Genomic DNA, 22,578 nt, shown 5'->3' on the forward strand with positions numbered 1-22,578 from the left:
ATTTATTCTGTTTGTTTTTTTTTTTTTTTTGGTATGGCTCTAAAAACTATGTGGCTCATTTGTTTTCCTAAACTTTAAAAGTATCTCCACAGAATTATTCTCCAGTATCTATTAATTAATATTAATATTTCCCAAGTTTGAGAAAATGCAAAGTTATTTGATAATATAGCTTTGAAATTAAAACTATACAAGCACCAATAATCCACAGAATTTCCCTTTTTTCTTAGTCTTCACACTAGGACAAAAGAAAATGATTTCTATGAAATGAAACCAACAGATAAATTTTGTAAAACAAATAAGTAACCTTCACACATATAACTGAAAATTAGTTCATAGATTATGTTAAATATCTGGCTATCATTTGGGTACATTATCTGTACTTTTTCCTGTGTCCCAACACATTATCCTCAAACTCAAATCCAAGTTTCATACAATCTCCACTGTTATCTTCCCAATAATTCAAAGTGGTCAGAGTTATCTACCTGAAGTTTCAACACAAAATAAAAATAAAGCACTTTGATGACTACTGGGCAGTCATTATCTGTAAACATTTTTTTCTTCCCATTGAACCATGTACGGTATCCCCTCACCTAGTAACCACAATAGCCAAAGGAACATTTTCTTGAAATGATTGGTTCATCTCCAGTGTAGTCAGTAGCTATTTAGCCAAAAGAACTTATTGCTCCATAGAAAGCTAATGAAGCATTAGTGTAACCATACTAAACAGAGAAAAATGGGTTTGGGCTTATGAGCTCTATGTCTATCTGAATGATCTCTGCTAAATCACTTACATTCTTCAGACCTTCTCATGAAAGGAAGAGTTTAGTCTAACCAATGGCTCTTTGTCATCATGTGTACTATTCATGGAGTTTTCCAGAATGCATATATCCATACATAAGCAAGCATATCAATGGGATAAGTAGAGACTATATAAACTGACCCAAATAATTGTATACATTTATTTTATGGAAAAAGTAGCATTGCCTAAAAGTGGAGAAAATATGGTATTTGATAAATTATGTTTGTGCAACTTGTGCCCTCTGGGAAAAAAAAATTTAATTGCATAGGGATGCTTACTTCCTATGCCAAAATAAATTTCCACATGGACCGCAAATGTAAATACATAAAAAAATGAAAGCCATAAAATTCTAGGAGAAAACATAAGAAAATTATTTTTTTCATGTCTGTATGAGAAAATCTTTTCACAGGAAATCACAAAACCTCTGTGATTTCATAAGAAGACACATTGATATATGTAATACATAACAATTTAAAAATTCCTGAATAAAATCACAAAGTTGGAGGACAAAATAAAGAGAAAACTGGGGGGGAAAAACCTCTCAATACTTTGTCAGATAGGGTTGATTTACTTTATATGTAAAGAGATCTGACAAATAGTAAATGATAAGCATCTTATTTTTTAATGCTAAAATACAACGATACAGTATACAGAGAAAACAATACAAATAGCTTTTATTTTTTTTTATTTTTTTAAATTTTTTATTGTTGGCTGTTCAAAACATTACATAGTTCTTGATATATCATATTTCACAATTTGATTCAAGTGGGTTATGAGCTCCCATTTTTACCCCATATACAGATTGCAGAATCACATCAGTTACACATCCATTGATTTACATATTGCCATACTAGTGTCTGTTGTATTCTGCTGCCTTTCCTATCCTCTACTATCCCCCCTCCCCTCCCCTCCCCTCCCCTCCCCTCCCCTCCCCTCTTCTCTCTCTGCTCCCTCTACTGACATTCGTTTGTCCCCCTTATATTATTTTTCCCCTTCCCCTCACTTCCTCTTGTATGTACTTTTGTATAACTCTGAGGGTCTCCTTCCATTTCCTTGCATTTTCCCTTCTCTCTCCCTTTCCCTCCCACCTCTCATCCCTGTTTAATGTTAATCTTCTTCTCATGCTCTTCGTCCCTACTCTGTTCTTAGTTACTCTCCTTATATCAAAGAAGACATTTGGCATTTGTTTTTTAGGGATTGGCTAGCTTCACTTAGCATAATCTGCTCTAATGCCATCCATTTCCCTGTAAATTCTATGATTTTGTCATTTTTTAATGCAGAGTAATACTCCATTGTGTATAAATGCCACATTTTTTTTATCCATTCATCCATTGAAGGGCATCTAGGTTGGTTCCACAGTCTAGCTATTGTGAATTGTGCTGCTATGAACATCGATGTAGCAGTGTCCCTGTAGCATGCTCTTTTTAGGTCTTTAGGGAATAGACCGAGAAGGGGAATAGCTGGGTCAAATGGTGGCTCCATTCCCAGCTTTCCAAGAAATCTCCATACTGCTTTCCAAATTGGCTGCACCAATTTGCAGTCCCACCAGCAATGTACAAGTGTACCCTTTTCCCCACATCCTCGCCAGCACTTGTTGTTGTTTGACTTCATAATGGCTGCCAATCTAACTGGAGTGAGATGGTATCTTAGGGTGGTTTTGATTTGCATTTCTCTGACTGCTAGAGATGGTGAGCATTTTTTCATGTACTTGTTGATTGATTGTATGTCCTCCTCTGAGAAGTGTCTGTTCAGGTCCTTGGCCCATTTGTTGATTGGGTTGTTTGTTCTCTTATTGTCTAATTTTTTGAAAAATGTGAAATATGGTGAATCTCACTTAAATGTTCAGACCTCACCTCTGGGAAGTAAAATTAAATTACTGTCATGTATTTTTTTTTGAAAGATTTTATTGGTAAGCTCTAGGTCAAAACACCACTGAACTCAATGTCACCTAAGATCCACTAATCTCTGACGTTATCTGTGGTGACCTTGTCTTGACAGCATTTTATTTTGCCACCTTCCTTACTGTTTGTGGGGAATCTCATGACGTGTAGGATGGTATGCTCTCTATAGACGCCCAACACTGTAGCAACAACACAAGCGATTGGTCACGGCTAGGAGGAATAATATACCTTTATTGGAATTGGGACTATTTCAAATTCAGGCTTTTCACATTGGGCCTTCAATAAGATTCTTCAAGACTTTTCTGGAGAATGGCCCTTCCTGCTCACATCCAGTCCAGCCCTCTCAGCCTCTGTGATTTCCATGTCCTCAGTCCTCCTTATCTTGCTGCTTGTTCATTTTTACCAGATGACCTCATCTGCATAACCCACAAAGGAAGAGAAGTCATCCTTGTATTTCTGATCACGTTTCCAGCCCTAAATGAAAATTTCTTAGCCTTCCCTATACTTTTCTTCCTCCCTATTTCAGTGTTTGAGGAAGATTATGTCTCTTGTGCACAGTGGAAAGAGCCTTATCGGGGTTCTGAATCTTCTCATCTTCTATTGCCTGAGTGGGTTCTTCGTTATGTTTTTCCCTTCTCTCTCTTATATCTTCACAATCTCCCACAGTTTTCTTCTCCTAGCCCACTGGCTCTCACCCAGGAACAATTTTGCCTCCCTCTCCCCTGGGGGAATATTTGGCAATCCCTGTAGACATTTTTGATTGTTACAAGTGAAAAGCAGCTGGATCCTGAATAGAGGTCATGAATCTTGATAAACATCCTACATAGCACAAGACACTGCGCTCACATAATAAAGTGTTATCTGGCCTAGAATGTCAGTGTCAAGGCCGAGAGACACTGTAGCCTGTCTGCAGCCTGTACCCTTCCTCCTTCCCTTTCTCCTTCCCTTTCTTTCTCATTTTCTTATTTATTTCCTCTCCACTCCAAAAACACTAAAATAATTACATTAAAAATGCTTTTATTTAACCTTTTACCCCTCTAGTTATTCTTATCTTTCTTTTTCTCATCCCAAACCCATGGTCCTCACCTGCTTAGATCTCAACCACTCGAGGCAATCTGGCTTCCATTCCCCTTGTGCCCCTGACAGCATCCAGCAAAGGTTACGAGTGAATCATTGTTGCCAAATCCTAAGATAAGTCTTGGTCTTATCCCAGAACACTTCTCTGTGGTGTGTGTGTGTGTGTGTGTGTGTGTGTGTGACAACTTTCTCCTTAATATTTTCTCATTTTTATGTCTTTCACATATTACCTCCTAGATCTAGATCTTGGATTGAGATATTCCTCATTCTCTTTTTTTAGGATGTTATTTCTTTGTCCCTGGTATAATAATATGCTATCTCCTACATACTGCTCTTTAAATACTATACCCTCTATTTTGAAGCATATTTTATCTACCATCCAAAATCCAAGGGCACACAGATATATAACTTTAAACACAATAGTTCTGTGGAAATCAAAGGAAATTGGATTTTATTCTACATATCTCCAAATCATCTCAAATTTTGTATGTTAAAAATAAACTTACATTTCAAACTTCAAAATAATTCTTTTGTATTTCCTATCCTGTCACAGAAAGAGTCATACTGCCAATCCCAAGTCAGAAGCCATACCCCTGGGAGGGATCCATGGCTCTTGGAATGCCCTAATAGTCTATATAGTCAATCAGTACCATGTATTATCAAATTGACATCATTAGTATCTCAGATATGTCCTGTCCCTTCCAAATACATCATCCCTAGTGCCACCATGTAACCTCTAGCCTCTCTGAACTGCTCCAAGAGTCAGCTTTAAAATTGTTTCATAGTTCTTCTCTGCCTGAGTTAGACTCTGACTTGTTTTGCAAAGCACAGAAAGATGTAATCCTAGTCAAACTCTTAAGTTTTATGTCTTTATTCTCTGCTCTTTCTACTTTATGTTCCAGTAATATGGAATTGCTTATACTTTCTCACCTTCAGCAAATTGTTTCACATCTCTTTGGCTTTGCTAATCTTGATATTAGAATCAATTGACTTGTTCCATTTAGCAAGCTTCTATTCTGCATTCAAAATTCAGGTAGGTGTTCTCTGGAAAATATTTCTTGGCATTCTTTGAGACTGCTCTTTCCTCATTGCGTTTCTGCTTTTTTAAAATACATATATGTTTATCTTTTTAAATCAAATCTTGTGTTCTGTGTTTAAGTGGTCAATGATGTAGCACCGCAGATCTGATATTCAATGAATGTGTGCTGAAGAAATTAAGAAAAGAATTAGGAATAAGGTAGCCAGATGTGTTAGTCAGCTTTCTGTGACTGTAACAAAATATCTGAGAAAATCTACTTACAGGAGAAAAAAAAATCATTTTGGCTTACAGTTTCAGAGATTTCAATCCATGGTCCCTTGGGCCTGTCACTTTGGGCCTTTGTAAGGCAGAACATGACAGAAAGCACGTGACAGAGCAGAGCTGCTCACCTCAGGGTGGCCGGCAGGTAAAGAGAAAGAAAATGGGTCATGGATAAGATACACCCCTCAAGGACCTACTCCTGTGACCTATTTCCTTCCTCTAGGCCCCAGTTCCTCATTTTCCTCCCCTCCCAGTGGCACCACCAACTGAAGAATAAGCCTTCAACACATGAACTCTTGAGGGACTTTCCAGATTCAAACTGGAACACCATAAAATCTTTAATAACCAGCTACAAACCATATTCTAGAAAGTTTTACCTTAGCATTTGAAGTACTTCTTAAGTGTCTATATGCTCTTCATAGTGCACTGAGGACCCTACAAAGCAAATTAAATTAACTGGTGAAGTATTGTATTAGTTGCTTCTATTGTTAATAACACAATAGTGCTGTCAGGATAAGTTTCATTGAAAAGAGGGTTATTTGAGCTAACTTTTCTGGAGGTCCAAAGTCAAGGGACCACACCTGGTGATGGCCTTCTTTCTAGCAGAGTCACGGGAAGGTGCAGGGCAGAGCATGCATATCTGTGTGTCTCTTCTGGCCTCTCTTCTTATTACTCATCATGGGACCCCTGCACTAATGACAGTCTAATCCTAATCACCATCCAAAGGCCCCATCTTTAAGCATAGATGTTGAATTAAGTTTCCACTCAATACCTCACAATGAGGATTGAATTTCAACCCATGAAAACTAGAAAGACATACTCAGCCCAGATCTAAGACATAACAAATGTCTTTTTAGGTGAACATGAAACTAATAACTAATCCTTAATAGTATTCAACATGGTGTTATCTACCATCATGGTAGCATGTATCAGTGATTGACCCTACCCATGAGGTTTTCTATCTTGGTGTTTAGTGAATATGTACTTTCCTCAATGAATTTGAATTTCTTAAAAACAAGAACAAAACTTTTTAGCATTTGTTTCCAGTAATCTAAACCCATAAGTCTGCAAACATAAAGGGCCCCGTGATCAATCATTTTTGTACAACACGTATGTCATACCTAGATGGAGAATGCCCCTTATTAAAATTTCTGATGAAGTTTTATACTGAGGCAGTCGGATTATGTTGACTGCGTCCACTGTTCTACAAGCTTGTTTAATCATGGAACCTTTCTTCAAGCCTTATCTGTAACATCTCATAAAACTAATGATTGGTGAAATGAGCTTTGAGAAACAGTGGTCAGTAGCTTAGTTTAAACAACATCAAAACTTCACCCAATTTCCACATCTCTAGTTCTTCCCTGCTCCATTGGTTCAGGTGGGAAGAGGCTGGGAATGACGGCTGGAGAGATGGGTATTCATTTACAGAAGCCCAAGGAAAATCTGCATTTATTCAAAATAGTTTCACCTAAGTGTGTTTGAAGTTCAAATTGTCCCTTACTTAAAGAAAATCTGATATTTCTTTTCTATAGTGTATTATAGAAACAATGATATTTTATTTTAACATCATATTAGGGGGCAAAAAGAGATGAAATTATTAAAGATCTTTTGTCAAAACAATTATCTGAAAATAAATAAAATGTTCAAAGATCCCATTTTATAACTAAGCAACACGATTTCATTTAGAATGTGTACTGAAGCTACAAAGAATCATAGAACTGAAAGGAATTTAGAGATCACGTAATTTAGTGGCTTGCCAGTGAGGACTTTTAAGATGCAGAGAAGATAAGTAAGTATCAGTTCAGTAACTAATATTAAATAGTATCTGAACACTTGGATTAAAAACACCAGACTTGTGATTTCCATTTCACATTTCCCTCATATTTCATTTCCTGCTAATGAATTTAAGTCCAGGAATACTGCTCAGGTTTGGAATCAAATAAATGTATATTGCTCCTAACCTGATACATATTCATTTCCATATTGCTTACAAAATGCACTCATATACTTTACTGCATTTGAAAGTCACATCAGCCTTGTAAGGTAGATTGGGCCAGCCTGACCTCCTTCATCAATAAGATTTATAACTCAAACTTAAGTAAAAATTTCCTATTTCTATGAGTTGATGCTGTGTTAACATGTAGAGAAACTTAGTTATGCTTTCCAGAGATAAATCCAGGAGTAGCTTTAAATAGACCAAAGATGAGGTTGATATAGGTTAGTGAAAATGATGTGTTCTGACAAGATGATGGCTAACCAGGGGTTATACTAAACTCTATTTGTTTTTTTCTGTTACACAGTGTAGACTTCCAAACTCCTAATCATTAAAAATACTCATGCTCAGATATCTGAAATGTTTAATTTGAATTGGCTCTTAGCCAAAAGGCAAACAGTCTGGTAAATGTGAGGAGCTTTTTTAGAATTATTCTTCAGGAGAAGAAGGGAGACAATATTGGTATTAAAGTGGAGCCATTCTCCAAATAGGTCACTTCAACTGGAGCTGAGACTCCACTCAATGCAAACCATTAGAGCACTAGGGAAGATTAGAAAACATTCTGCTGCAAACAGGATTTGCAGACCCGAAGAATCCAGGTCACTACTATGTAAACACTTTGCACCACTTTGTAAACAGATAAAAATATCAGGTTAGTTTGGTGTAAACAGACCAACAGCCTGGAGAAGCCAGCATCCGTCTCTGACAGACTCTGGATAAGCAGAGACACATTATTAACTGATTTAAAATTGCAGTTGACTGTCCCATTCTAAGTGATTCCTTTTTTTCTGAAGTCTGGCCCATTTTTTTTTTCAGAAGCTCAAGCTAGTATAATAATAAATTCAGGATGGCCTACAGCAGGCTCTAGAAATTACCCCATAACTTCTAACTCTGCTCACACTACCTCAGAAGGGAGCAATTATTTTATGTTATAATTTAAAATAGGAGTTGAACAGCATGGAAATTAAAATAACTGGTGACTGAGAGGTCACGGACGGACTTTGGAGATAATGAGACAAGAAAACAAAGCCTGAACATGAGTTAATACCACATATCAGGGCCAGGATACATGATTTACAAAATATCAGGTATATTTTGGGAAAATATTTAATTTTCTCCCACTCTTAACAATACCCCACCCATTCCAGTACCCATTACTCCTTTCTGCCCTCTCATTCATTAGAAGAAAAAGGTAAGTAGATAATGAACAGAGGAGGGATCACCCAATCAAACCCATATGATATTGAAAGGAACAAGTGACCTGGATTGCTTTAGCTTCTATTGCCTTCGAAGAACTTTTCCATGTGCACCATTACTGAATGTTTATTGAGTTCCTTTTATTGCCTGTTCTTCTACTGTGAACACGGTAATGAAATGAGTAAATCACGATTCCTGCTCTCAAAGAGCACATTTTCTATGCTGAAATACATTTTAAAATTATGGAGCATTTAAGAATATGTGGCTATTTATAACTCTTTCATCCTATAATGGCAAGTAGTAAAAGAAAGGCAAACGAAATACATATTAAATATAAAACAACACTCACTCACATGTACCTACCAGTATGGAACTCATGTGTTAAAACTATGGCAGTTTTGAAGAACTCTGGGTCTGATACCTCTTGTGTCCCTCCTGCAAGTTCTCTAGGCCTTGGGCTCAGTGATAGCTGTAGTGATGAGCTCTATGTGGGCTGCCATCACCTTTGCCTGGGATGACCCAAAAAGTGTCTCATCTCAGGGACTTCCAACACCTCTCTACCTTCTTTTTTAGTATCTTTTCTAACCAGATGGCACAAGAGACCCACATGAAAAACTGTCACTCATGAATGGACAACCCACAAATGCAAATTAGTGAAAACCCTGTGGGGCAATCCTTGAAAAATAGAAGTGTTACAAAGTCCTTGAAAACTGAGAGAAAGGGTTTTATTCTCTCATCCTTAGATTGACAGTTCTGAGATAAATTCCACAAATATGCTCAGAAAGTCATGGTGAAATCAAGCACCTGCAGGTGATCAACTGGATAACAACTCTTATATTGATATTTTCTCTTTCCTGGTTCCACTCCAACCACCCCTCACTTCTGCTCTCTGGGAGCATATTCTATGTAAACTCCAGGTCTACAAGCTTCACCTCAGGTCTTCTTTGGGGGAGATCACAAGGCAATTCGAATGAGCCTTTGACACCTGAATTACTTAAGGATATTCACTCCAATTGAATTTATTTTGCATTTCTTTCAGTGGTTCTTTTCTTAGAGAGATTATTTTAGAAGTCTAGCAAAGATTTCACCCAAAGATAAACTGCTATCTTTTATCAAAATTTCTCTTTTAATTGAAATTTCTTTAACTTACATGGAGCCATATCTAAGTTTTGGGAGGAAGAAAGGAAGTAAAGAAGGAAGGAAGGGAGAGAAAATGGATAGAGTCAAATAGGTTTGTTAAGTCCTTAACAGAAACTGAGAATCTATGGAATTTCATAGGAAAACATTTCCTATGATTAAGTTTTTTGCAAAGATAAAGAATCCCAAGATGTTACATAAAGAATTCCATGATGTTACCTGTAACTAGCTTTCATTTGTTTCATTTACCCTTTTGTTGTCTCTTTTTACAACTTCTAGTGTTCTTTCTTCCAGCCAATTAATGGTGAGAAATAGAACAGAGAATCTGGGATGATACATGGCGGGGGGTCACGGGGGATCAGAGTCAGTCAATCTGGGAGGTGACCAGATATAAACTGGGATGCAATGGGCACAGAAGACCATGTTAGAAGGACACACTAGGAAGAAAATAAGTCTATATTTTGTGTTTGTTTAGAAAAACTTACAAATGGAATACAGTACAAATCCTGAAAATTCAATTTTTTTTTTTTACTTGCCATTCATAAAATCTTTATAGACCTACTTTTTTTCTCTTAAAAGGCAGCAAAATACTCCACTGGGTAAATAGATTTCACTTGGTTGTTTCTTCTACTGAAGGATGCTTCAGCTTATTTGAATACACATCAAACTGACAGTAGTCATTTCTGGGAAAGAAACTAGGATTGACTTAGTAATCAAAGAGGGATTAACCTGCAGCTATAAATTTTAATATTTTACAAGAAGAAAATATTCATGGATTACTGAAGAAACGTACATTTTAGAAAAGCTCAGATGTCTCAGTTTATATAAAAGGGCAGGCTAATAGGCTACACAGGAAAATGTCATTGCTTTGTTTATATACTCCACATATCACTGGGCTGTGGGTTTGTTGCCACCTTCCCATTTTTGTACCTCCCTTTGTACCCAACATTTACATCTTACTTTTGATATTAAGTATAATCTGATCTCATGTGTGTGAGTGTTGACCAGGCAAAACACTGTTGCATATTTACCTGCTTTTTCTAGTTTTCATATTTGTCCCACTACATTCTGCTTTGAACTTTTGGGGTTGCTAGTCTACAAATTTCATTTCCCATACTCCCTTCCCCCATTGGCTTCCAATTTATTTCTGTTATTTGAAATCATTGTCAGGAAACCTGAAAGCAGGATGAGCTGAGAAATGTCCTGGTTCTGGACCCGCTAGCTGTGGCTATGATTGGCGCTTGGTGGTGATTGCCACAGGGAGAGCACAGGATGGGCTGCCTGCAGGTCCAGCAGTCCTGGGCAGTCCAGTTGCCTGGCCTGTGTTCCCACTCTTCTCTTTTAGTTCCCTTGATATTCCTTTCTCCCTTTTGATTATCCAGACCTTGTGTTTTCTTCCCAATTGTGTTCTACTTGAAATATTTAGCATGATTTTATATTCCTAGCTACACACTGACTAATTTATTTCTTTTAGCTCTAACAATTTTGTCCAAAGTAATTTTGGGCATACAAGTATTTACCCAAAAGACTCAATTTATCTTTCACGCCCCACTTCAAACCTCGATGTAGGTAAGGAGCAGTACGGTCTCATTTCTCTCAATGGTGCCATAAAAGTACATGGTGAGCACATCAATGTAATGCAAAAATCCTCAGGATGTCAAGTGCAAGTTTACATCCATCATCTAGATGTTTTGTATCAGGGATGCCAAGCAGCTGAGCATTTGCAGACACCTAACATGATCAACTACAACCTTCCAGGTAGCTTGACATTGTGTAGGCACACTTTGGGAAGCTTCTCAGACAGTTGCGACAGTGTTTAACAGTTGTGCTTTTAGCGTATGAAATCCAAGTGCCTAAAATGCAGCATCATTCTCCTATCATGTGGATCTCTGTGGCACTCAGCCCACTTTGATGCTTTTAAGGAGGACACTGACAAGTCCTTAGTGATTTCAGAGACAAGAGGTCAGCAGCAAGTACTGTCAGAATCACATGGCACCAAGAGGAGACAAATAAAGAATGTGAAGAGTACATGTATTAATATGCCACAGTTAATATTTCTGCACAGTTTGTTTTCTCAGCAGTATTTTGCTATCTAGGGACCCCCAAAAAATGTGTTTTGCTTTACAAGTGTGACATGATTGATGCTTTACTAGAAGAGACTTTTTATAACAGAACAGATGTCTCCTGACAAGAAAGTTATTGGTACAAGCAAACTACATTATTGCAATAATGTTAAGGTTCAGACTTAAGCAAAAGAGAGTAAAAGAGTGTGGGGGAGGGCAATGGGAAGACAGGAAAAAGAAGCATGAGCAAGAACATGAGATACACTTTGGTGTGAGTCTATATCCTTAACTTACCACTTTGACTTACTCTGTGATGTATCAAGACAGCACTGAACTCTCAGAAGGCTAGCATGCAAACTTATGGATTTTTTAAAAAAAATTTATTAGTTTTTATGGACCTTTATTTATTTATTTATTTAGACGTGGTGCTGAGAATCAAACCTAGTGCCTCACACATGATAGCCACAACCCCAGTTATAATGCAAACTTAAAAAAAAATCTCTACACATATTCATTTGTCAATATTGTAGCTATAAACACTCCAAGTTTTCCCAAATCTCTTAACTTTTGGTTTATCAAAATGTCATTACATACAAATTAAAGGTGATAATTTCCTTGTTTCAATCATGCACTAAATGGAATATTCCATCACTTAGAATTTTGTAATAATGTTAATTTAACTATTATTTTTTTTCAATTTTATCCATATAAATAGTAGATAAGTTCGGTAGAATTAAGAAGAAAGCAGATTTTAGAACTAGCAGGTTTACTGGAGAAAGGTGGAAAAGGAGACTATAGCTATGAATCTTCCTAGGAAAGAAAAGTCTTCCACTTAAAAACAAAATAAAACAAAAAATATTTCAGGATGTAAGCTAAAGTAGCAGATCTTGTGGAATTCATCTCATAAACTTGATTTAAGTTTCATAAAAATTTGCTTTTATTCAACTCACCAAATACAATTGTTAAGATCCTTAATATCTAGCAATAAATCTTAATTCAATGGTGTCTTGAATCACATACAAAGTAATTTATTCCTTAGGCTGCAAACTGCTCTTAGGATATCTTTCAATAACCTGGCATGGTGTGAAGGTTTCTTATAGTCATAGTCTGAATAGGCTCACATGAAATCATCTTTCTTTTGTTCCTTTATTCTAGTTTTGTTATTTTGTGCTATTGTTCTTAGTTATTCACTCCTATTCAGTATTATTGAGGTTGTATTTTAAGGAAACTTAAATATTATTTCTCCATCTTTTTTTTGCAACTATTTCTACTTCCCCTTGCAGAGCCTCAGAATATCCTGCTGTTCATTTTCTTCTGCAGGTGTTTTGTCAGGCCAAGAAACATTTGACAAGAATGGCTTCAGTGATGCTTGTGTGGTCTTGTCTTGCCGTGAAATATTAGTTGAAAATTGTTCTTGCTAAACAAATAAAAACATTCCCAGTAGTGGTTTGATTAGGTTTTTTTCCCCACTTGAAACTATGAAGTCACTTAGTAGATTAGGCATCCTTAGTATTAACAAACATTCTGTTGTCTGAGAAATAGATGCCAAAATCTCAAGCACCCAGCAATGCAGTTGAAACCCATGATGTCTGGCTCCCTCTAGATTATTGGAAGATTTTATACAGGTTTGCTGAGGAGTTTGGGTCCAGTTTCTCTTGTGATAATTGGATGAATATTTTTTTAAAATTTTATTATTTTCTTGGATATGAACTATTAATATACAGCAGGAAATTTGGAATCAAGGAATTTTTATAAGTGTCATACTACAGTTAAGTCTAAAGCAATTTTCCCCTAAGGGAATGTAAATGTGTGATACAATGAAATGTAGACAGGGCAAAGAAGAGACAGTGAAGTTTGTTGGAGATGTCCTCCTGTGAATGTGTAGTTGGGAGTTGCCTGTGAATGTAAAACACAAAAGCAAACAAATGAAATATCTGCACATTTAAAGCCTGGAAGTACAGATAAAGTGCATGGAATTAATCAGCTTTCACAGTAAGTCATGGTTTTTGTAATTCCCTTAAATTTTGATGGAAGCCCTCATGATAGTGAGAAAAAAACATTTCAATGGGGGAAAAAAAAGTAAAAATAAAGACAGGGATCCCCCTGAACCATTTCTACCAGGAGAGATGTTAAAAAGAGTAAAAGAAAAGGCATCTTAATATGGTTGGATATAATGGTTTTAACTTGTATTTTGAGCCAGGGAAGGAACTCTTCCCATGAGAAAATTCAGAATATAGCCTTTCTCTTTGTTTCAGTAAGGCAAGCAGTCCAGAGAGAACTGAGACTAAAATTCATGGAGGCAAGACCTTGGAATACCGCCATTCCCATGATAACATTCCCAATTTGGCAACCAGCACTCTCCAGAGCACTTTAAATTTGTATAAAAAGACATTAAGAAAGCTTTACCATTTCAGATAAACTTTGAACAATTACATCAACAGAGATGCTGAATCTGAAGATAGTTATAAGGATAGGCACTAGCAGACTGATGTACCCATGTGGTCCATGGACAAGTATCACTGGAATATGCAAGAAGAGGCACCTAGACCTGGGTCAGGTCACTCCCTCCATTCTAATGAAAAAGGTGTTAACACAAGTTCCCAAGTAAAGAAGAAAGAGAAAACAATAAACTTTATCAGAATAGTATAGTATACCCATATACTGAGATACTAATTCTCAGTATATCCTTTTAATTATTTTTCTAGAAACCTGTGTTTTGATCATTTTATTCAGGAACCCAGAAATACCTTCCCAGACAGAGTCTACATGTCATTGAATAACCTTTATGTCCTCGAGAGCATCTTCAGGGGATAACAGAGATTTTAGTATGACTTCTAAAATTAATATTTGATTTATTGAAATAAAATATTTAAAATGTCTTAAGTCCTTGAAGTTTGATTAATAACTTCCTTTATTCATTCACTAACCTGGTAATTTGTTTTTATTTATGATGCTTGGGAATAAATCCAGGACCCAGCACATGCTAGGCAAGTGCTCTATCATTCAACTATATCCCCAGCGGGGCAAATTTTGACAGGTGTCAAGAGAGACACTTCTGGTAAATATGCTTCAATGCATCTATCATTCTACTATACTTATTTTCTTTTAAAATATTTCAAATGCCTCCTACAAAAAAATCTAAGTATTTAAACATTCTTGTGATTTAATAAATTTGATTTACAAGGCAGTAGCTCATAAATTATCCTAAAATTCTAACAGGTTTAATAACTATATAATTTTCTTTTACTTAAAATCATGGGTCTAACTCAATTTTCGATTGAGTAAGTCAAATATAAGTAAAATGTGTTAAATATTTTATACGCTGAAATTACAGATCTATTCCAAATATTTAATTTCACATATATTAAAATAATTTCAAATAACCACAAATTATTAATGCTTTTGAATGCATTTCCCTGACTAGTTGTTGTTGTTGTTGCCAATTTCTGTGTTGTAAATATTCACCCATGGGCCACTTCCAACAACCACAGATTTAATAACTGACATTTAAAATTCCTAATTAATGGTTGGTTCTTGACCTGTAATCCCAGCAAATTGGGAGACTGAGGCTGGATGATAGCAAGTTCAAGGTCAGTCTGGGTAACTCATTGAGACCCTGTCAAAATGAAAAAAAGAAAAAAAAATAAATGGGCTGAGATGCAATTCAGTGGTAAAGGGCACCTGGATTCAATCCCTAGTACATCAACAATTGCTTCTCATAAGACAGTTTAAGCAAGTTTCTCCATACTACAGATTTTTCTCCATATTGTATTAGTTGTTGAATATTTTGAATATCACTTCTGGGTAGAAGTTCAGTTGTAGTAACAAAGAAACCTGAAAACACACTTGCTATATATACACTATTGGTGATAATGTAAAATGCCATAGCTACTTTGGAAAACACTTCAGCAATTCTTCAAAACATTAAATACAGAGTTATCATATAATACACCAATTTCACTCTTGGGTATATATCACCCCAAAATGAAAACACATGGCTACACAAAAATTTTGTACTCTAACATCCAGGATTCATAACAACCAAAAAGTGAAACCAAAAAAATGTTGATCAGCTGGTGAATGAATAAGCAAATCTGCTAAATCCATACAACAGAGTATAATTTGGTAACCAAAAGGAATAAAGTACTAATACATGCTACAAAATGGGTTGACCTCAAAAACACTATGCTGAATATTAAAAGGCAGTCATTACAGTCCATATATATATATATATATATATATATATATATATATATATATATAGATATATATATAGATGTCCAGTACAGACAAAGCTACAAAGACAGAAAGTGGGTTAGTGGTTGTCTAGGGCTGGAGGGGTGCTGCTGAGGGGTTGGGAGTTAGGGACTAACTGCTAGTGGATGAAAGTTGTCTTTTAGGGATTGTTGAAAATGTTCTAAAGTTAAATTATGATATTGGTCCCACAACTCAATACTCATTAAAAACCATTGAATTATCCACTTAACAGAAGTAAACTTTATGGAATATGAATTATATTTCAATAAAGCTGACAAAATATGCATTTGCTTGAACAAAATATAGTTTTATTTCTTTCTCATGTAAGAGTTTACAGGTAAGTAAGTGTTAGCATGGTTTCTCTTCTGAGAGTTGACTAGACGTACTTTTCTATCTCCAAAATGTGGTTTCTATTTTTAAATTGAAGACAGTTGCCCCCAAATGTGCTATCTCCTACCCAGCCAAAAAGAGGAACAATAGTATGCACTGAAAAGGTCCTAACAGGATGACTAGGAAGGAGCCAAGTTCACTTCTATTCAGTTTACACGTGGCTACAACTGTAACGGAACCTGAGAAATGTCCACTCAAGGTTGGCTGCCATGCACCCATATAAATCTCAGTAAATCCACACATGAAAAGAAAGAGAAATAGACATTTGATTCACTTAGGAGAATCTTTAATAACCCACTAATGATTCTACTTTCACAAGGTAATTTGGGGTAGTTTTCCCAAGAAAATAGTTTATGCTCTCTAGTAATGAGGTTTGTATGATTACTAGAGAGATTTTTTTTCTATTGCTGGTTTATGAAATATATGGTGGTACATACCTGTCATCCCAGATACTAGAGAGGCCGAGGCAGGAGCATAACAGGTTTGAAGCCAGCTTGGGAAACTTGATGAGACCCTATGTCAAACAATAAAGATGGCTGAAGATGTAACTCAGTGGTAGAGTGCCCCTGGGTTCAATTTGATTCCTAGTAGGTAAAAAGAAAAAAAAAAGAATAAAAATTTTAAATGTATATATTGCATTTTTTTCTTTGATCTTAAATAAAGAGTTGAATGTCTATGGTCAGCTGCAATAGCAATGGGCACTCAAAGTTTAAATTTGCTGAATGGGTGCTCATGAGGATTTTGTCTTTGAATTCTAATAATACATTGCCCAATTTTCAAATAGGATTTGAATCTGCAATTGTCTGGCATATATCAGTCTACAATTAGGTTGTATTCAATGAACATATTTTTAAATTTTATTTCCAATTCTTTCAATATCCATCTTATCTGACTGTGCTTCAACTTTTGCTTTGATATTTAAATGGATTTCAATTGCATTTAACACACCCCTAGGATCTACATTGGCTCTTTGGTTGCAGGTGCTAAGATCACTCACTTAACAGTGAATATCACAATCAAGATTTCAGCTCCCAAGTGGGCAAAACTACATTGTTAGCAAAATTTAGCAAGTGAAAGCTTAAAGCTTGCATTGTCTTCAGTAAACTAGGGTAAAGATCAGCTTCATTTCCACTAAGGACAAAACACAAATCAAAACTAGTAATTGCTATATAATATTCTGATGCAGTACCTTCTTATTTTATCCTTGTTGCCAAGAGATTTGAGATCACTTTGATATGTGTTTCTAGTTTCTTCAAAATTATTTTATCATATTAATATCAATAGTTTTAAAAGGGAAGCATATGTGTTACTGATAAACTCTTTCTTTTATTCTATGACTAATATGTAATATATATTATATATAATAATATACACAAATATATCATATACACATCATGTACATATATTATATATTATATACACATATATTGTATGTTATAGTACATATATTATACATATATATTATGTACATATATTACATACATGTGTTATATGAATATAATAATATATATACACGTAGTTTTTAGACATTTATATTTTTGGTCCACTATTATCTTCCAGTTCTACTTCATTAAACATGATTTAATGAAAGTAGAAGACTAGGACTTTTTAAAAATTTCTCCTTCATTGGAAGTAATGCAGAGCTCTTAGCAGGGAACCTAGGACATACCGTGCTGCAGGGTAGCACTGTTGGCCCTTCTGTGTTCAATGCACATTATTGTTGGCTGGATTTGGTGCACTATTAGCAGAAGGCTGTGCTTTCTGACTCACCTTGTAAGTAACCTCTTTTCTGGGCAGATAAGCTACATGTCAAATGGAATATCCTCTTGTAGCTTGTGTTGAAAACAGCCATTGTCCTTCACTCATCACACGTGCTAATGTTGACCAAGGTGGCCTCATCAGCAAGACAAGTGATCTGCTTCACAGAACTCTTAGGTCTAGAAATCACTATAAGAAGAATGATCATAAGATAAATGTATATGAATTTGGAAATATCAATCAACTACTTATCCATCGATTTTTCTGTCTATATTCACAAATGTGAAAGATACTCTTAAAATCACAAGCATATAAGCGTGTGTATGTATGTATGTTTGTATATATCAGTAAGTGTATGTAAGTATTTGATACCTGGTTTACATGGGGCAAAATTAAGAAGAAACATTGACAAATTTTAAAGATAATTAAGGACTATATTCTATATTTTAGAGACTGAAATTCTGGTGTTGTTTTTATTTTTCTCTGTGGATTTTATATTGTATTCTCACATTTATCCACAAATTCTCTATAGTCTGTCCTTTTCTCACAATCCAAAGAGTAAAGACATAAAACTAGTCTTTCAGTCAGATGGAATATTTGAACATGAACTACAAGTATATTTTGATCAAAAATAAAATTTGACATAAATAACTTCTGAAATAAATTCAAATAAATAAATTCAAATAAATAACATTTGAAATAAATTCAAAAACTCATCTCCCCAAGAACTGTTTTGTCTCCTTAATGTCAGACCTATAATTTAGTCAGCCAAAAAAGAAAAAAATGGGAGTCAAGTTACTAAGAATTGGAATTCTGAGAGCTAATATGCATGTGATTGTGAGAAATACAAACTCATAGGCTGCATGTTATCCTTCCAGTTTGTGAGGCCCATGTTAGGAAATTGTTAAGTATTGACTGCAAGTCATCTGACTAGTTGAAGGATGAGGTAATGGGGTAGAGGAAACACCACTGCAGAATATGGTACCTTGACATATGTTATAGTTTGGATGTGAGATGTTCCTCAAAAGCTCTTGTGTTAATGCAGGAATATTCAGAGATGAAATTATTTGATTATGAGAGCTGTAACTCATCAGTCTGTCTGTCTTAGTTTGAATGGAACAATTGGGTGGTAACTAGGAAGGCTGGAGGAGGTGGGTCACTGGGGGCATGCCCTGGAAAACTTCATCTTCCTCATGGCCCCTTCTCCTTTCACTCTCTGCCTCCTGAGCAAATAGGAGTATACGAAACAATTAGAAAATTCATCTTATTAACAATGCATTGGCTCACTCTGTTATTCCTTCATTGCATTTGTAAGCATCAGTTACTTTCAAGAGCAGTTCTTCATGTAAAGGCTTATAAATAAGAGGAAGACAGAAAAATGGCATAATCCACTAATCTTGGACTGAACCTCTGAAACTTTGAATCCAAAAGTTTTCTTCTTCTAAGTTGTTCTTTTCAGATATTTTGGTCACAAAGACAAAAGCTAACTAACACAACATACTCCATATTTTAAACCGAAGGAAATTGAAGAAGTACAGAAATAGAATGATCTCTCTGTTCTTCTCCTATTCTGACTTTCTCCAACCTGTCTACCCAGAGGCCATTAAAGTTTGTATTTTTAGCCTATATTTTCCTGATATGCTAGATTCTATGTATCAACCAAAAAAGAAAAATACAATTGAAAAAGAAATAATATACCTGAAGACTAACTTGGGTAGCATCAGCAAGGTGGAACTAGTTCTGCACTTGAAGTCTGGAGACCTGGGCTTTAGATGGGACTGCCCAATAAATGACTGTGTGACTGCCGAAAAGAAGAAAAACAAGATGAACAGAGCACCCTTTGTCAGCCCCCAGCAGATGTTACGATGGTACCGGTTAATCATCATAAAAACCTAAGCGAGCTAGATAAATTATTGCCATTTTATAGCTGAAAAAGTGAAACGCAGAAGGTTCTCATTGCTCTTGTCTACACTGGAAGAGAATCAATGAACAGATTTCTCAACCATTATAAATCTTTTCTGTATTTTTTGTGTGAGTATAAAAATCATTTTCATTTGAATCTTATTTATATAATGAAGTGTTTAATATTGTCATTTTTAGGATAATTTCCAAAAGCTGCATGCCCATCTTGATCGGTTATTCACTGAAAGCTCAGGCAGTCAAATGCATTTTCTTGTTAAAGATAAAATTTAAGTTGAGATTCCTAGGTCAGCTAGAGAAGGTTTGAAAACCATAGTTTTAGTTCTATGAGTCAGTGATTCTGTGTGTTAGCAGGAAAAGAACTGATGGAATATTTTTAAATGAGATAATGTGTAGATGGCACATAGGCCATGCCCAAGAAAAGCAATCATTAATATCACTGTAGATAATTCCCTTTTCAGGAAATTAATAACTGTTCTTCAGTATTTAAGATGCTTATTTTGAACAGTTCCGCAACTCAAGTGTTGGTGTGTGTGTCAGATTTATCTGTGTTTTGACTCAGGATAAAGGTAAAATCAAACCTCAGTTATATGACTAATCCTTTAAAATCTTGACCCTTGGTCATATTATCAGAAAGAATGATTTCTTGAAAGAACCAATTCATTTTTGTAATTAATTGTCTTTTGTGGATCATAGTTTGTATGTGGGTCATAGTTTACAAACCCAAAGTGATGATTTCAGAGAGTTTAACAAAGGGACAAAATTAATGTAAGCAACAAGGGATAGTGAAGTATCCAGAGCTAACTTGACTTGAAAGGGCAAAAGATTGGAGCTAGATTCCTATGGCTTTATGGGTAGGAAACTATGGCCAATTCATGGCATGGCTCAGGTGATAAGACAATAAATACCTTTACTCTTCTCTTCTCCTGACTTCATATTTCTTGAAGTCCTTCTCATTGGCCATGCCACTTGGAGACCAGAGGGCAAGAATGGCTGATGCAATTCGCAGAGGTCAGCTTCTCAGGATTCAGAACAATGTGGTAAAAACTTGGAGAGCAAATAGGGTTATCCAGAACAATTAGAAAATTCATCTTATTAACAATTCATTGGCTCATTCTTTCATTTCTTCATTTCATTTGTAAGCATCAGTTACTTTCAAGAAGCAATGCTTCATGTAAAGGCTTATAAGGTAAGAGGAAGACAGAAAAATGGCATAAGAAACTGTGTTCTCAAAGACCTTACCAGAATAAGAAGAGTTGTATGCAAATAATGCCAGACAGAATATAATATGTAGAAGAATATGGGAATTAAGTATAAAGAAAGAATTGACTGAGGCTATCAGGAAGGACTTCACAAAGAGCATAGTGTTTGAGATTGGTCTTAAGGGACAAATACAAAGTATGGTGGTAAAACAGCAGTTGGAGGAAAAATGCAGGAGACAAATAAGGGTATAGGAAGATGTAAGATATTTCTAGAAATTCTGATTGGAATATAGTGGTCTTTTAAGAAAGCATTAGTAGATAAAGTCAGAGAGAAATTAGATAAAAGCAGGATGCCTGTTCCACCCCACACCTCCCATGCATTCATGTACTCACATGCACACATTTATTAAAACAATGTTGCTCTAGCATAGAACTTCAGCAAATCATCTCTGAGTAAGATGCAAACGGTGACAGTGAACTCTGTAATCTGATATTAGCGTATCCTCTGGCGTAAGGCAAAATCAAACATGCACTCTGGGCATGATTCCCTTTGCTCTCCCTCTGCTCTACACAAGCACTGTTTCCAGAGCTCCATTGCTGTTGGGATAACAGCACCATCTAGTGTGTTCTAGTCTCATATTGAGTTCAAGAACTTCTGATCTGTTTCAAATACTATTAGACTGAATAACCATAAAATTACAGGAATATGCATGCATGAATGTGCACATGTACACGTACACACACACACACGCACACGCACAATCCTCACATCTATTTTGTCTTTAAAATTTGTAGTTTAACAGATTGAAATTCTTTGGAATTTGTGATGTGTCTGAAGAATCCCCGTGCAAGAAAGTTGTCCAGTGTCATCAGTAACTGAGGTAAGAACAGTATAAAGGTAATTTATCTTCCTTTTCCCCATTCGCCAAATCTGGCATCTTAAAATGTGAAAAAAAAAAGAAAAAAATCATAGAGGACAATGATCATTTTATTGCTAATTACATTCTTAACATGCAAATTACAAAATGCATATCCTCACACATTAAACATCAATGTTTACCTTTTAATTATGTAACTGAAAGTTTAACATAAAAGCTATAGAAATATTTTACTTTAATAATTAGACTATGAAGATGAAACTTTCAACCATATTTAATAAAAAAAAAAATACTGGGAAATAAACCACATTACAAAACTGGAAAAGTGACACCAAAGAGAATCCTAGTCTCATTTGTCCTGCTGCTGCCTTTATGAACAGAAGGCAAAGAGAAGGATGGAAAAAGAAGGGTAACTGAGCCACAGCCTGAAGGAAGAGAGAAGAGGATGAGAGGGGGCGGTGGGAATTCTGGCAACACAGATTGGAAGCCATGCATTTTATCTCATTTCTCACCCTTTAGAATTTTACATTTCAACATCACAGTGGCAATCCTCATATAACTGTTGAACAAAGACAACAATTTCTTTACTTAACATCATTAAAAAATATAACAAAATAGCCAAAAAAAAAAAAAAAAGAAAGAAAAGAAAAGAAAAATGCCTAACCAAAAACTATTCACCAGGGGCAAGGGCCAAACCTGTCCTAAG

The 22,578-nt window shown here is 35.6% G+C and overlaps 1 long non-coding RNA gene across 1 annotated transcript; it reads right to left on the reverse strand.

Annotated features, from left to right (window-relative positions):
* Positions 1-14,842: 14,842 nt before the first annotated feature.
* LOC124081311 (uncharacterized) lies at positions 14,843-21,315 on the reverse strand. The gene is made up of 5 exons (XR_006848014.2): positions 20,701-21,315; positions 19,571-19,673; positions 17,885-18,061; positions 16,552-16,698; positions 14,843-15,083 (listed from the first exon to the last, which is right to left on the reverse strand). It is a non-coding gene; the product is annotated as an uncharacterized LOC124081311 (long non-coding RNA).
* Between the last annotated feature and the right edge of the window lie 1,263 nt (positions 21,316-22,578).

This window comes from Marmota monax, unplaced genomic scaffold, assembly GCF_021218885.2.
Source record: "Marmota monax isolate L192 unplaced genomic scaffold, Marmota_monax_Labrador192_F-V1.1 WCK01_AAM20220418_F8-fsc00159, whole genome shotgun sequence".
Taxonomy (NCBI): domain Eukaryota; kingdom Metazoa; phylum Chordata; class Mammalia; order Rodentia; family Sciuridae; genus Marmota; species Marmota monax.